At 29.3% G+C, this 15,231-nt stretch overlaps 1 long non-coding RNA gene across 3 annotated transcripts; it reads right to left on the minus strand.

Moving 5' to 3' along the window:
* Positions 1-6,322: 6,322 nt before the first annotated feature.
* LOC114265708 (uncharacterized) lies at positions 6,323-11,372 on the minus strand. Of its 3 annotated transcripts, XR_014331048.1 has the most exons (6): positions 11,133-11,372; positions 10,127-10,195; positions 7,833-8,114; positions 7,558-7,720; positions 7,237-7,472; positions 6,323-7,105 (listed from the first exon to the last, which is right to left on the minus strand). It is a non-coding gene; the product is annotated as an uncharacterized LOC114265708 (long non-coding RNA). The 3 variants fall into 3 exon arrangements; XR_014331047.1 differs by having other exon boundaries at positions 7,237-7,720; positions 11,141-11,372; XR_014331046.1 differs by having other exon boundaries at positions 7,237-7,720.
* Positions 11,373-15,231: the final 3,859 nt, after the last annotated feature.

Genomic DNA, 15,231 nt, shown 5'->3' on the forward strand with positions numbered 1-15,231 from the left:
TGTACAGAATAAAATAATATATTATTTATTAAAAATACAATAATTATATTTAATTTTTTTTATATTTTATCTCTCGTAAATAAAATTTTATATATAAGTTTAAGAATTTTGTTTTAAATGTTCCTTTACTATAATATATAGTATAGATAGATTAAAATTGTTGCATTGACAATTAATAACTAAAATTATGTTTTGTTATAAAAAAAAATGACATAGTTCTAGTACTTCATTATTTTAGAATAAAAATATATGAATTTTAAAAAATTGTCATATTGGTTTTTGAAAGGGAAATAATTAAAAAAAAATTAAAAACTTAATAAGTAAGAAAAAATTTATCGTAACATGTAAAAAAGCTAAAATCACAGTTAAACTACCAAATCATTCAAACAAAAAATGATTTAGCTTAATTAGTTAGTCAAAATAACAACCAACTTAAACAAAAATTAATTAATTAAAACTTTTAAATTTTTTTTATTAAAATTTAAACAGTCACTAAAATATGAAAAACAATCTATTAATTTAAATTTAAAATTGACAAAATATAAATTTAAAATTATAATAATTTATCCCATGATTTTTAAGTTTTAAATACAAATTTAAAATTATCATAATTATCTCATAATTTTTGTATTAAAGAGTAGTAAGAGTGACGTCGAGATTATCAATATATCCATATATTTTACAAAAGAATACTTTTAAGGAGAGATATCATAAGAGTTTTAAAATCTCATACAAAATTATTTTTAAAACCAAAACCTCTATATCGATTGTAAAATAAAAATTAAATGAAAATTAGCCAATCGGGATTTTCTTAATTGTTTAAAATTAAGAAAATTAAAAAAATTAGTATTAGATATTGATCATAAGGTTTCTCACTAAAAATCTCATTTTGCTTATATAAATAGAAGCATAATATTCACTTTATGTAAAACAATTCACTTTTTCCTTCTTTTCTCGATATGAGATTGTAAAATAAATGTTAAATGGAAGCTACCCAATGAGAATTTTTCTTAATTGTTTAAAATTAAGAAAATTTAATAATTTATATAAATTAGAGCATAAGATCCACTTTTTGTAAATGAAACAATTCACTTTTTCCTTCCTTTTCCGATGTGGGATTATAAAATAAAAGTTAAATGGAAGCTAACCAATGAAAATTTTCGTAATTGTTTAACATTAAGAAAATTCAATAATTTTAGAATGATGGTTTGAAACTCCTAGAAAACTGCTCTCTTAAAATCTCATTTTCCTTATATATAAGTGAAATAACTCACTTTTTCCTTCTTTTCTCGATGTGAGATTATATAAAATAAAAGTTAACAATTGTTTAGGTGGAAAGTTTATTTCAAATCAAGCAATCTCAGTCGTTTAATCTTTGATTTGGCCAATCTCTAATTTATTTCGAATCAAACAAATCTAACCAATATATTTTGAAAAAACTGCTAAAATCACGATTAAACCAGTAAATCAGTCAAACCGAAAACGGCTTACCTTATCGGCTAGGTTAAAAGACTAACAAACTTATACAAAAATTAATTAATTAATTAAGACTTATACAAAAATTAATTAATTAAAATTTTTAAATTTTATTTTAATTTTAAAATTTAAACTGTCTTGAACTGAAACATACACAACACTACAATATTAAATGGGAGTATAAGATTTATATAGTGAAACAATTCATTTTTTCCTCTTTTACCTGATGTGAGATTGTAAAATAAAAGTTAACAGTTGGTTAGACGTGTGGGATTGTAAAATAAAAGTTAACAATTGTTTAGACAAGAAGTTCATTTCTAATCAAGCAATTTCAGTCGTTTAATTTTTAAACAGGTCAATCTTAGTTTATTTCAAATCAAATAAATCTGAGCAATATATTTTGATAAAACAGTTAAAATCGCGGTTAAACCAGTGAATCAGTTAAACCGAAAATGATTCAGCTTAATCGGCTAAGTCAAAAGATCAACCAATTTATAGCAAAATTAATTAATTAAGACTTTTAAATTTTATTTTAAAATTTAAACCATCTTGAACTGAAACATGCACAATACTACAATATTAAATGGGAGTATAAGATTCATTTTATGCAATTGAAATAATTCACTTTTTCATTTTTTTTCTCGATATGGGATTGTAATTATTTTAAAGTTAAATATTATGAGAGTTTCAAGATATCATACAAAACTATTTTTAAAATGAAAACCTCTATGTGGAATTGTAAAATAAAAGTTAAATGGAAGCTAGCCAACGGAAATTTTCTTAATTGTTTAAAATTAAGACAAATAAATAAATAAATAAATAAAATTGGTATGAGATATTGATCATAGGACTTTTCACTAAAAATCTCATTTTGCTTATATAAATGGATATAAATGGGAGCATAAGATTCACTTTATGTAAGTGAAATAATTCATTGTTTTCTTCTTTTATTGATGTGGGATTATAAAATAAAAGTTAAATAGAAGCTAACCAATGAGGATTTTCATAATTATTTAAAATAAGAAAATTCAATAATTTATATAAATGGGAGCATAAGATTCACTTTATGTAAGTGAAACAATTCACTTTTTTTTTTTTTTTCCCGAGGTGAGATTGTAAAATAAAAGGTAAATAGAAACCAGCCAATGCAAATTTTTTTAATTATATAAAATTAAGAAAATTCAATAATTTTAGGAGAGGTTGGAGGTCCTAAAAGGCTTATTCCTCAAAACCTCTTTATAAGATTTACTTTATATAAGTGAAATAATTCACTTTTTATTTTTCTTTTTTCTCTAATGTGGGATTGTAAAACAAAAATTAACAATTATTTAAGCAAAAAGTTTATTTCTAATCAAGCAATCCAAACCTTTCAATCTTTATTTGAGTCAATCTTTAATTTATTTCGAATCAAATAAATCTAACGAGTGTATTTTGGTAAAACCGGTAAAATCACAGTTAAACCAGCAAATCATTCAAATCAAAAATGATTTAGCTTAACCGGTTAGGTCAAAAGATCAACCAACTTACACAAAAATTAATTAATTAAAACTTTTAAATTTTATTTTATTAAAATTTAAAAACAAGCTATTAATTTAAAATTAAAATTAACACGATATAAATTTAAAATTATAATAATCTATTCCATGATTTATAAATTTTAAATACTAATTTAAAATTATCATAATTATCTCATAATTTTTGTATTAAGGAGCAGTAAGAGTGTTGTTGAGATTATCAATATATCTGTATATTTTACAAAAAAATACTTTTAAGGAAAGATATTATGAGAGTTTCATAACCTCATACAAAATTATTTTTAAAATCAAAACCTCGATGTGGGATTGTAAAACAAAAGTTAAATAAAAACTATCCAATGGGGATTTTCTTAATTGTTTAAAATTAAAAAAATTAGTATGAGATATTGATCATAGGCTTCTAACTAAAATCTCCTTTTACTTATATAAATGAGAGTATAAGATTCATTTTATGTACATAAAACAATTCAATTTTTCTTTCTTACTACAACAAATTTGGGATTTAAAGACGAAACAAATTTGTCCCAAAATATACACATTTCGTCACCCAAACTAATTACAATGAAAAGTTTTCGTCACCTGTTTTGTTGCCAAAGTGTCGTCACTAAAAGGTCTTAGAAACAAAAAAATAAATTCGTCATTGAAAAGGATAAATTTGTGACGATTTTTTTTGTCTCCAATACACTCTATTGGGAACGTACTTGTAAGTAATTAGTGACAAAATATTTTGTCATTACAAGAAAAAATTAGAGACAAAAGTATTTTGTCATAAATATAAGAAGTAGAGACAATAATTTTGTCGCGTTTAACATAAACGAAGACGGAAAAAAATTTGTCAAAGAAGCTACCAATAGAGACAAAAAAAAAATTCATCATTAAAAATTATTAAATAATGTCAAAAAAAATTCGTCACACATTGAGAGTAATAGTGACAAAATGTGACTATTTTTCGTCATGACAAATTCATTTAGTGACGAAATAAAGAATTCATGACAAAATTAGTCATCCACCTAGTCCAAATAAGGGACAAAAAAAACCTTCTTTAGGGATGAAAAATTTTGTCACTAATTCCATAATATTTTTTTCTACATTATATACTTATTTTATCAAAATCTGAATTTTAGTTCAACAAATATAACCATGTTCATGTTGAAACCTTTTTAATATAACAATTCTATCACAACTTAACACGCTATAAATCAATACATTTACGAATTAACAAAATGAAAATATTCATTCATCATTACAAATAATTTCATCCTAATAAAATAAAATAGTTCAATATCCACGAAATATCCAACAGTTATAACTAGTGCAATGTCCACAAAATATCCAACAGTTATAACTAGTGCAATTCCACCAAACATCCAACAATAGCTAGTGCAACTCCACAAAGTATGTGTATCCTTATCAAACAAAAATGAACATTCAAGCAAATTAGATCATTGTTGCACGTCAAAAATGCCACCCTATCCAATCTGCAAAAAAATAAATTAAAAAGTTTTAGTAACTAATCAATTATACAAAAGATTAAAAACATTAGTAACTAATGAATTTACAATTAGATCAATTATACAATTTATCCCTCTAACAAACTTTTTTTGAGATTATGAAACAAAAAATTAATTTTAAGGCTAATTCACAAATGATGCATCCCATTAATGTGCTGTAAGTTCATACAATTTATATTGGTTCCTTCTAAGGTGTTTCTGTTGGTTCTTGTACAAATCTGTAGTTGTGTGATAATTTAGCATTTCGACGGCCTTTTTTTAAGCTTTAAGTATGGAGAAAAAAGTATTTTTTAGACTAATTCACAATTTATATATCCAGTGCACCTGTACAAATTGGGTGTCCTATGCATATTTTCATTACTTCTTAATTCTTCAAACATATATTCTTTTATAAAATTTGTTATATTAAAATTAATATACTTTACCAAGAAGTATGTTCACTTGTAGATGAGTCCCCTCCACTTCCAAAGTGTCCAATGAATCCTTTCCTCCTCAGAAAGTTGACGCCATCTGCCATTATCTCCCCTTGCTTCTTCCTACCCTCTTCAAGATCTTTTATTTTATTGTTCTGCATTTGTATTTGTTCCTTCTGTGTCTCTATTTGCATATCAAGACGCTTCACATAATCATTTATTTCAGCATATATGGTAATGGTCCTCCTAAAAGAGGATGAAGATCTCATGCCAAGTTCCTTCACGTAGCCAGACCTTGGCTTTAGAACTTTGATTAACAATTCTTCTGCAGTCAAAGAGATTGATCCCAATTGTGAGAGATAATCAGCCTGTGTCTGTATCATATTTTTCTATCAAATATTAAATAATTAAATAATTATTAGAAAATTAAATAAGATTATAACAAATAGTATTCTAAAATTTTATTAATAAAAATTGTGATATATACTCACATAATTACCCTGAGCTTTAGACGAGATCCACTCATGTGTTTTCTCATTATAATGAGTTTCCTTATAAAACTCTTCTAGATCAGGTAGCATCTTCTTTTCTCATGTCTAATTTGATAGACCAAATATTCAATAAATAAAACTAAGAATCTAATATAATTCTTAAAGTGCTAGGATACATACTAGTTTTTCTACTCTAACAGGGATTGACCTAGAACCACACCTATGTTTTGTACTCATCTTTCCTCTGTTTGTGGTGTTGGCTTTTCATTGTTCCTATATGGAAGAATGATCAATATAACAATGAAATGTATAATTAGTAAGACAAATATGTTGGCTTTTGATTATTCCTGTAAGGAAGAATGTACCAATATAACAATGAAATGTATCATTAGTAAGAAAAATTTAATGCTTGATAATAAAGTAATATATAAAAATGTTCGGGTAAGTTACATGGAAACCAATATAAGTTCAAACTGCAAAGTATTCAAGAAAGCAACAATACCACAACCACAATACACAAAATTATGTCGAACACCTAAATAAGACAGATTTGACACATACTTGGTAATAAGAAATTTACACAATCAAATGAGATTTGAAAACTGATGCATGCCAATTATCACATAATATGCTGCTCCAAACTCAATAATCTACATGCTAGGGTACCAATTGAGTTCCTAGAAAGAATTGCATTGTTCCTCTCTATCCTTTTCCTATATATCATTTCAACTTAAAAGATATTTCAAATTATTCACTAGTATCATTCAATTCTTTGAAAAATAGATTAGAGGACTTGGTGAGATTTCATCATAAGATGATTTTTGTGGGCAAAAAAAGAAAAAAAGAGAAATTTACACCATTCACAAATAGGGGGCATATAAGCATGGGCAAGATAGATTGTGAAAAAAATCCGTTTGCATTTCACAAGATATGGACCATTTACTGACACCAAACTCATAACCCTTTCTTTCTTCCACAACTCTATCAAATCTCAAGTTCTGTCTCAATACCCTGTATTAGTTACTCAGCTAGTTGCTTACCATTATCATGAAGCTTTAGACCAAACCCAAGAACAACCAAAAAATAGTAAAGGCACATACCAGGCCAAATACTCTACAGTAGTTGGGAACGATTGTCCTAACTCAAAGCATGCACTCTATGGTTCATAGAAAAAGTTTTCTAGATAAATACAATCGTAGAAACAGAAATCTTAGTTCTTTATTCTAAGATGTGAAAGGTGCACTTTAAAGAACCATTAATTAATCTCCTATTATGTGAGCCTTTCAATCCATGTTTAATAGTTTCCCTTTCTCATTTTCTCACTTATTTGGTTTTTATTATGTTTCCTATTATGTGAGCCTTTAAATTGATTGTGTTCTTTCTAGTTTTTTTGGAATCTCTCCCTATTCTAATCAAATTCTTTCTTCGCTAATATAATAAAAAAACGAAAATGTTACAAGAAATTCTTTAGTGTTTCACTTTTTATCAATAAGATCTATCCACTTGGTAAGATCGACATCCTTCGATGGGTGGTTTCTTGCGTACTCCTCCCCTTTAGCTTCCTTCAACTCCATGAATTGTTTGTGCAGCCTATAGGTATGATTACTCAATCTCCGACCAAATTTTTTGTTCATTGCCTTTTCTATATCAACTGAGTCTCCTTGTAAATCAAATTGATCCTGCAAAAAATAGATAAGTCATAGATAATTCCTAAATAAAAAATAAAAAAAATTACAATAAATAATTAAGATTTCTAACCTATTATAAAGATGAGTAAAATGTCCTATAACAGAGTAGACAGTGAACTTACATTCAAACGTTGAAACATCGCCTCCTTAACGGAGGCATCAACATACTTCCACCTACGAACACTTCAATCTAGTAAACATGTTCGCACTTCTACACCAATCTTTGAGGCTAGTTTTGAGGCATAGTTCCCTACCGGTGCACGAAATTCTAGAGGGATAGGCACGTTAAGCTTTCCATCTCTATCAACAAGGCCTTGAACCTCTTTGCCTCGAGTCGGGCCACGAACACGCTTAGTAGCTGATTTGTAAAGCCATAATATTGAAATAGTATGTGAACAAATTTAATTAAGATCTCAAATCAATGTAAATAAAGAGTGTCTTACCAATAGTATTACTAGTAGTCACCTCAAGTTGAGGCTCCACATTGAGAGGTGGTAAGGGATGGCTACCCACCTCAGGACGTGAAGAGGTATCCCCCTATTCTGATGCGTGGGTCAATGCCTCCAGATGAGATTGTGAACGGGCTCTCGATGGTATCTCTAACAACTGAAAAACATAATAAAATATAAACATATGTACAAAGATATACATGTATATGTGTGTATGAATTGAAAGTAACAAGAAAGAATATATTTCACAATGCATAAATGCATAGTACCTCATGCTCAAACGAATCATAGGATTCAGTGTCATTGCCATCTTCGGCCTCTGAAGGTCGATAATCATCATCATTTTCCTCAATTGGTATTTGTTTTTCCTTCCTCAATTTCTTATGTTGAACCGCAACCTTCAAACAAGTTATATTCTTCACTCCTAGAGCATTCATTCTCTCACGGTTTTTATTAATTGTCTTCATTCTTTGTTTCTCATAGTTCGCTACCTTCTTAGTTGAGGTACTTGGTTTGGTCAACTGTTTTTTTGTAGTGTCCATTTTGCCCAACTATAAAGCATAATTGAACATTATTTAGGTTTATAAGCATAATTGAACATTAGATGTAAATAAAAGATAATTATATATTTCTACACATAAAGCATAAAGTAACAACAATCTCAGCAAGTGGATATATTATATAGGCTCTAAATCATTGAAATATGGCTAGAGTGAGATGGATGATTTTTGTTTTTACCTTTTACATATCATAGAACAAATAAATTAAAAAACCATCAGACACATAATATGACCAATCAACGATAAACCTACATAACAGTGGATGAACCCCACAACTGAAATTCAACTACATTAATTAAGAACAATGTTCATATAGAAAGTGCAAAATAACTTCAAATCCTAGGCCACATCAAGATCCATATTGTAATCCACATCAGGTTCGTCAGCCTTTTCATTTTGTTCGTCAGCTCTATTCTCTATCATTATTTTTTAATTTGTCTATGTCATAAAATGCATCATGTGTACTATTAACCTATTCCATTTAGGAATGCACAATGTGTATCATACAAAGAAAATCATATGACTTCGTCTATCTCTAATAAAAATCCATGAGTATCTCTCCTTAGTTCTCCAAATATATAACATAACTTGAGATGGAATATATTTAAGTAGTAAAGTTGCAAAGTACAATATTGACTAATGGTGAATAAATTATTAGGCTCAACTTTCTTTCTTAGTTGATCCATAAATAAATTCTAATTTATCTCAAGTATACAATCAAATTATTAAAATATTTTTAAACATAAAATCATTATCTATTTTGATATTATATTAAATTGTTAATTACCAACTCATTCAAAAGATTAAACTATTAAAAAGACAAACAATTATTAGTTATATTATATTCTTATCACAAACCAACTCATAATTGAATTGTTTATAAAAAATTTGAGCTTATATCAAAATTGAAATTCATATTATTATATATATTATTTGTTTTTGATCAGCAAATCAAGAAACTTTATTGATGAGAAAGCCATATATAACATATATGAATTACATCAATAAAGAGGAGGCAAGAGAACAAACATAAACAAGCTCAAGCCAAGAAAGTTGGTGAGGAACCAATTTCATAGACTATCCTTCATATTTGACTGGAGAACTACCTCGGAACTATGGCTTTGATATTGCAGGTTTAAGTAGGGATCCTGTGGCTTTCCAGAAATATTTCAAGTATGTATCATTTTTTCTTAATGTTTGTCTCTTGGCACAACAAATTTTTTAATTTTAATTTTAATTTTTATGTGGCTATGTGTAGTTAATGTTTGGCCAACAGAGTCAGTTTATGGATATGAATGCAGATTTCCTATCACTAAAGTTTGAACTGTGGCATAGAGTTTGCAGTGCAGACTTAGTGTGGCTATCATCTGGGAGGTCTTACATGAGCAATGAAATAGTAACCGTTACTTGTTTCAAACAATGGCTAACCAAATATCCTAATCAATTATTAGAATTTTGTGACATGAATGTATTACTGTGGAGAAAAGCGGATGTTACCATTATTTATAGTTTGTAAAATGCAGTATGATGTCCTAGATATGATAGGCTTGATTGAGGGTGAATATTGTAATTATACTTACTAGTGATGGTGAACGATATTTTCTACCTAAATTGTAACTGCCCAGTGATCTGTTTTGTCTTTGTTTTTTTGCAGCTTTGAAATACTGCATGCTCGCTGGGCCATGCTTGCAGCGCTTGGTGCTCTGGTTCCTGAACTTTTAGACCTAGTAGCAGCCCAGAAAACCAGCAGAAAACCTAACACCAGCAACAGACCAGTAGCAGCAGCAACAACAACTAAATTATTATATACATTATTTGTATTATATATATAATGTTTTACTACCCACAGAGAATGACAAGAACATAATGATTGGCAAAAACATACCACTACACAGAAAGCAACAAAGGAAGACAAACCAATCAAGAGCAACCAAGGAAAAAAAGAAAAAATGAAAAAAAAAAACAACACCAATACAGTAGCAGCAGGGACACAACAACATTACAGCAACATTACAAAACCAAACTCCCCTATGACACAGCAGCCAACAACTCCTGTAGCAGACAGACCCCAACTGCAGCCAAAATCAAAGAGGGAAAGAGGTTCAAAATCCACCATTGCAGAGTATATACTAGGTCATATGTAAAAAAGATTCAAATCAGAATTTACATATTAGCAGGCAAGTGACACATGCATGGTATGACCTAAATTTGGAAGAAACGCCAATTGGCTTACAACTTTTAACAAAGACCTCACAGGCACACAATTAGATGGAGCATTCTTGGCTTAAGAGAGGGAAGGAAAGAGGGTTTGTTTGTGTGCCTAGGACGGAAATAGAACTATTCCAGCCAAGAAAAAAAAATTTCCTAAGGCAATGATACAAGATAAAAAATAAGAACAATTCACATCACACCCAAACAAGCCATTATTATTCATCTATCTCTCTCTTAGCAAACACCCAGTGCAATTATAATTCCCACATTGCAAAAGAATACCACAAACCCAGTAAGTTCACTAAATGAGATAACAATTAACTAACTCCAATTCCAATTCATCTAGAAAAAAAAAAAAAAAAAAAAAAAAAAAAAGAGTAAATAAATAAAGATAGAGAAGCTCCAACAAATAAGAACAACAAATAGTAACAGAGAGAGACAGTACAAAACTAACCTACGAATTTTAAAAAAAAAAAAAATTTTATGCAATTTCACTTTTAGTCATGTTTTAACTTGGGAGCTTCGTGATTTACATGTTGAAAGCTATCCAAAAATTGGGTCTTTAAATTATCATGAAATCTGGGAGTAGTTTGGTTTGAAATTTGTGCTCAGATTTTATTTTATTCGCAATGACAAACCGATAGCTTAGTTTATTTAACAGAGAACAGAGAACAGAGAAAATCCAAGCATTTCAGACCCATTAGAACAACACACGAACAACAGAAACAAAATGAAAATATCAGAGAAAAAACCTAGGGTTCAAAATGGGAGGGAAGAGAGGGAAGGAAACAGAGATACATGTGTACCGTGAGAGTCCCTTCCAATCAGATTGTGGAAGAATGCTTCGGTAAAGAGCTGGTCCCTCTGCCGTGGGTTGCAACGGTAAGCAAACTAGAGAAAGAGCCAAGGAAACCAGAGAAAGAGCCGAGGTAACAAGCGAGACAAATGAAATTTGATGGTCTTGAATATCCACAACCCTTCAACTTCTTAGCCAAATTGTCTTCAAATATGTATCAATTGTTCTACATATTTTTTGTGAGGAAGTTTTTCTTGTTTACAATAGGCCCCAAAAAAAAAAAAAAAATTTAAGACAAAATAATTTGTCACCAATCACCAAGTTTGGGCGCCTAATTTTTTTTGTGTGGCGCCAAATATTTAGTTTCTATTGGTGACAAAAAAAATTTCTTATCAAATTAAAATTTTTGTCTCTAAAAAAAAATCCCTTCTTTTGATTTTTATAACAAAATTAAAAGGGTTTATTTGGTTTCATTTTTTAAAATAGTTTTTAAATTAATTGCAAGCCTTAGTATTTTTTTTTTTATATTTTAGTCTCTTTTTTAAAAATTTTAGTTGTACATCTAAAAAGTAAAAAATAAAAATTAACTAAAATATGAAAAATGTTCAACAAAGACAAACGAAAATCCATTTAAAAATAATTTATGAGAATTTAAATCAAAAAAAAATTAAAAGTTCAAAAACTAGCCAACAATAATATGAAAAAAATCAAGTTGGAGTTTTTTTTTTTTTAGATACACCTAATTTAAAATACTTAAAAAGTAAAATACTTATGAAAAAATCAATAAAAAAAATGGCAATATACTAAATTTTTATATCTTTTGGTAAGTAGTGAATTTTTTCTAGTTTTTCGTAAATTTTTTACTTTTTAAGTTTATCTAAAGGGCAAATTACACAGGTAGTCCCTATACTTTGTCTTTTGTATCATTTTGGTCACCTATTTTTTCAATTGGCACAATTTTGATCCTTAAGTTTAAATTTGTGTCAATTTGATCCATTAATAATGCCGTTAGTGTTTGATTGAAATTAACTCACCAAGGTTAATAAAATATGGCACATGCCATTTATATGACACAAGGACCAAAATACAGAGACAATTGTTGCAATTTGCCCTTATCTAAATTAAAGAGATCTACAAAGTAAAAAAAGAAAAAAATATATATATAATATTTTAAAATGCTCACTAAAAAAATACGGATTAAATATTGAAAACTCCATACTAAATAAGGTAATGTTTTCTATTAATTTCGAAAATTAAAAATGTTTTATTATTTTTTTTTCTTTGTATTTTTTCTCACAAAAAAATAGCTACATTAATTATCTTTTTTTCTTTCTTTTTTTTGTGGAGAGAGGTTTTGACCTTCGATTTTTCCAAAATGGGTTTTCTAGATAGAAAGGGTAGAGTTGGTTCAGATAATGAAAAAAAATGCTTGCGTGCAACAGGGGCCTTCACTGTGAGACAAAATAATGGGTTTGCATAGGGTGCCTTCTTGGATAATAACTTCAATACTGGCATGCACGAAGGGCTTAAGTGTGAGACAAAAGAGAGGCCTTCTTGAGTCACGATACCAATACTTATGAAAGATGAGTAGGCTCAAGTGCGAATGAGAAATGAGGGTTTGTAGAAAGTGTCTTCTTGGGTCACGACTTCAGTGTCCGTGTACATGAAAATAAGTGATAAGGGTCAGAGTATGTCTCTTGGGGTCACGGTTTTAGTACTCCCAAACACAAAACCACGGCATTTTAATAAAGAGAAATAATTAGTCATAAAATATTTTTGTCTCCTTAAATACAAGAATAGAGAATTTATTATTAGTGACGAAATATTTTTGTCTTCCACAACTTAACCTTATGAGATGAAAAATATATTCGTCGCACAATCAATCAAAATTTATTAGTGACGAAATATTTTCGTCTCCCACAACTTATTCTTCCGAAACAAAAATATATTTGTCACCCATTTAATAGAAAGATGAACGACATTGACTGCATGATGGAGTGTTTATTGGTGACAAAATATTTTCGTCTTCCATAACTTATCCTTCGTAGACAAAAATATATTTGTTGCCTCATAAATGGAAATATGCAACAACATCGTTTAATAAATAGGGAATTTATAGGCGTCGCAAAAAAAAAAATATTTTGTGACAAAAATGTTCGTCTCCAATGAGCTAAAACAATTAGCACTAATGCAAACGAAATTAGTGCCTCATATTTGCAGACAAAAATTTGTTTTCGTCATGACAAAATTAATATTTCGTCATCTTTAGGTTAAATTTTAAGACAAAAACAATTTTTGTCACCAAATTTCATCACAATAGCCTAGATTTCTTGTAATGTTTTTCCGATGTGGAATTGTAAAATAAAAGATAAATGGAAGCTAGTTAATGTGAATTTTCTTAATTGTTTAAAATTTAGAAAATTTAATAATTTTAAAATGAGGGTTTGTGTGCCTCTATTTACACACCACATTTGGTCTCAAGGCACAGTATTAATTTTTTTTATTTTTTATTACAATAATGACCTTACCTAAAATGACCAAAATGACCATAACTAAATACACACCTTAGTTGAATACAAATCCAAACCATACCCTAGCCACCACTGCTGCAACCGCCGCCATTTCACCGTCACTGCCTCGTCGTCCCTCTTCAGCTCCAGCAAATTCCCATCACCACAAACCCTCGCCGCCGTCAACCCTCTATCAACCCCATCACCTCGAAGATTGCGAGAGTACAGATCACGGCACAGGCACACATGTCCAGTCCCCCTCCCTCACACAACTCATAGCCGGATCAAACCCCGGCAGCGCCCCAACATTATACCTCATCTTGGCCTCCTTCCTACACTCCATTGCATACTTAAAATGGTTCCTAAACAACCTTTGCAATTCAACGACAAATTGCAAAGCATCCTTTTTCAAAATCCTCCAGACTCTTCGATGTATCGTCCCCTTATGTCGACGCCCTCCGCTACATCGTAGCCTGCTCCGACCATCTTCCTCGCCGCCGGTGAAGCATAACCATTAGTGCCGAGGCTCATCATTTTCTTGTTCTAAGCTGTGATAATACAACTAGTAGTGTTTTCTATTTTTCGAATGGTTGGTTTGGTTTGTGTGAAAGGTTGTGTAGTATAGTGTTGTGATGTTGAGTATGGGATGGCAGAAATATATATATATATATATATATAGACAGGTAGGTTGTTTAAGGTGTGTACTAAGTTGTGTGGGACTAAGGGCAAAAATGAAACATTGTGGTGTGTGTTGAGAAAAATTATGTTTTTTCAAATTATTAAAGGTGTGAACTGAGTAATGGTGTGCCTTGAGACTAAATGTGGTGTGTAAATAAAAGCACCCTGAGGGTTTTGAGCTCCTAGAAGGCTTCTCCCTAAAAACCCTATTTTTCCTTCTATAATATATAGATATATAAGGCTTCTCACTAAAAATCTCATTTTGCTTGTATAAATAGGAGTATAAAATTCACTTTATGTAAGTGAAACAATTCACTTATTCTTTATTTTTTCGATGTGCGATTGTAAAATAAAAGGTAAATGGAAGCTAGTCAATGGTAATTTTCTTAATTGTTTAAAATTAAGAAAATTCAATAATTTTAGAATGAGGGTTTGGAGCTCCTAGAAGGCTTCTCCCTAAAAATCTCATTTTCCTTATATAATATATAGATAGATAGATGATAACGTTTATTTTATTTTATTTTATTTAAATGACTAACAAATTATTAATGAAAATGAAAATGAGGCTAAGTATTAGAATACGTCAAAATTGTGGACCTTAGAGTATCTCCATCCAAACCTTCAAAAATTAGTGTGTCAATTTTTTTTAAAGGTTTAGGTGACAAATTAGCATATATCAATTTTACATAAAAGTACTTCACCCAATACGTCAAATATACTATTCTATTATTTTAAAATATGAAATTATTTTATTGGATGGATTTAAAATTTGGCAACAACTTGGAGCATGTCAAATTTGACAAGTTGAATTCATACCAAACACCAACTTAGCATTTGACATATCAGTTGAATTCCAGTGCCACATAGGATTTGACACTTCGAGTGTATTTTTTTTACAACAATGATAGAGAGC

The sequence above is a fragment of the Camellia sinensis genome, chromosome 5, assembly GCF_055761805.1.
Source record: "Camellia sinensis isolate YWXY chromosome 5, ASM5576180v1, whole genome shotgun sequence".
Lineage (NCBI taxonomy): Eukaryota > Viridiplantae > Streptophyta > Magnoliopsida > Ericales > Theaceae > Camellia > Camellia sinensis.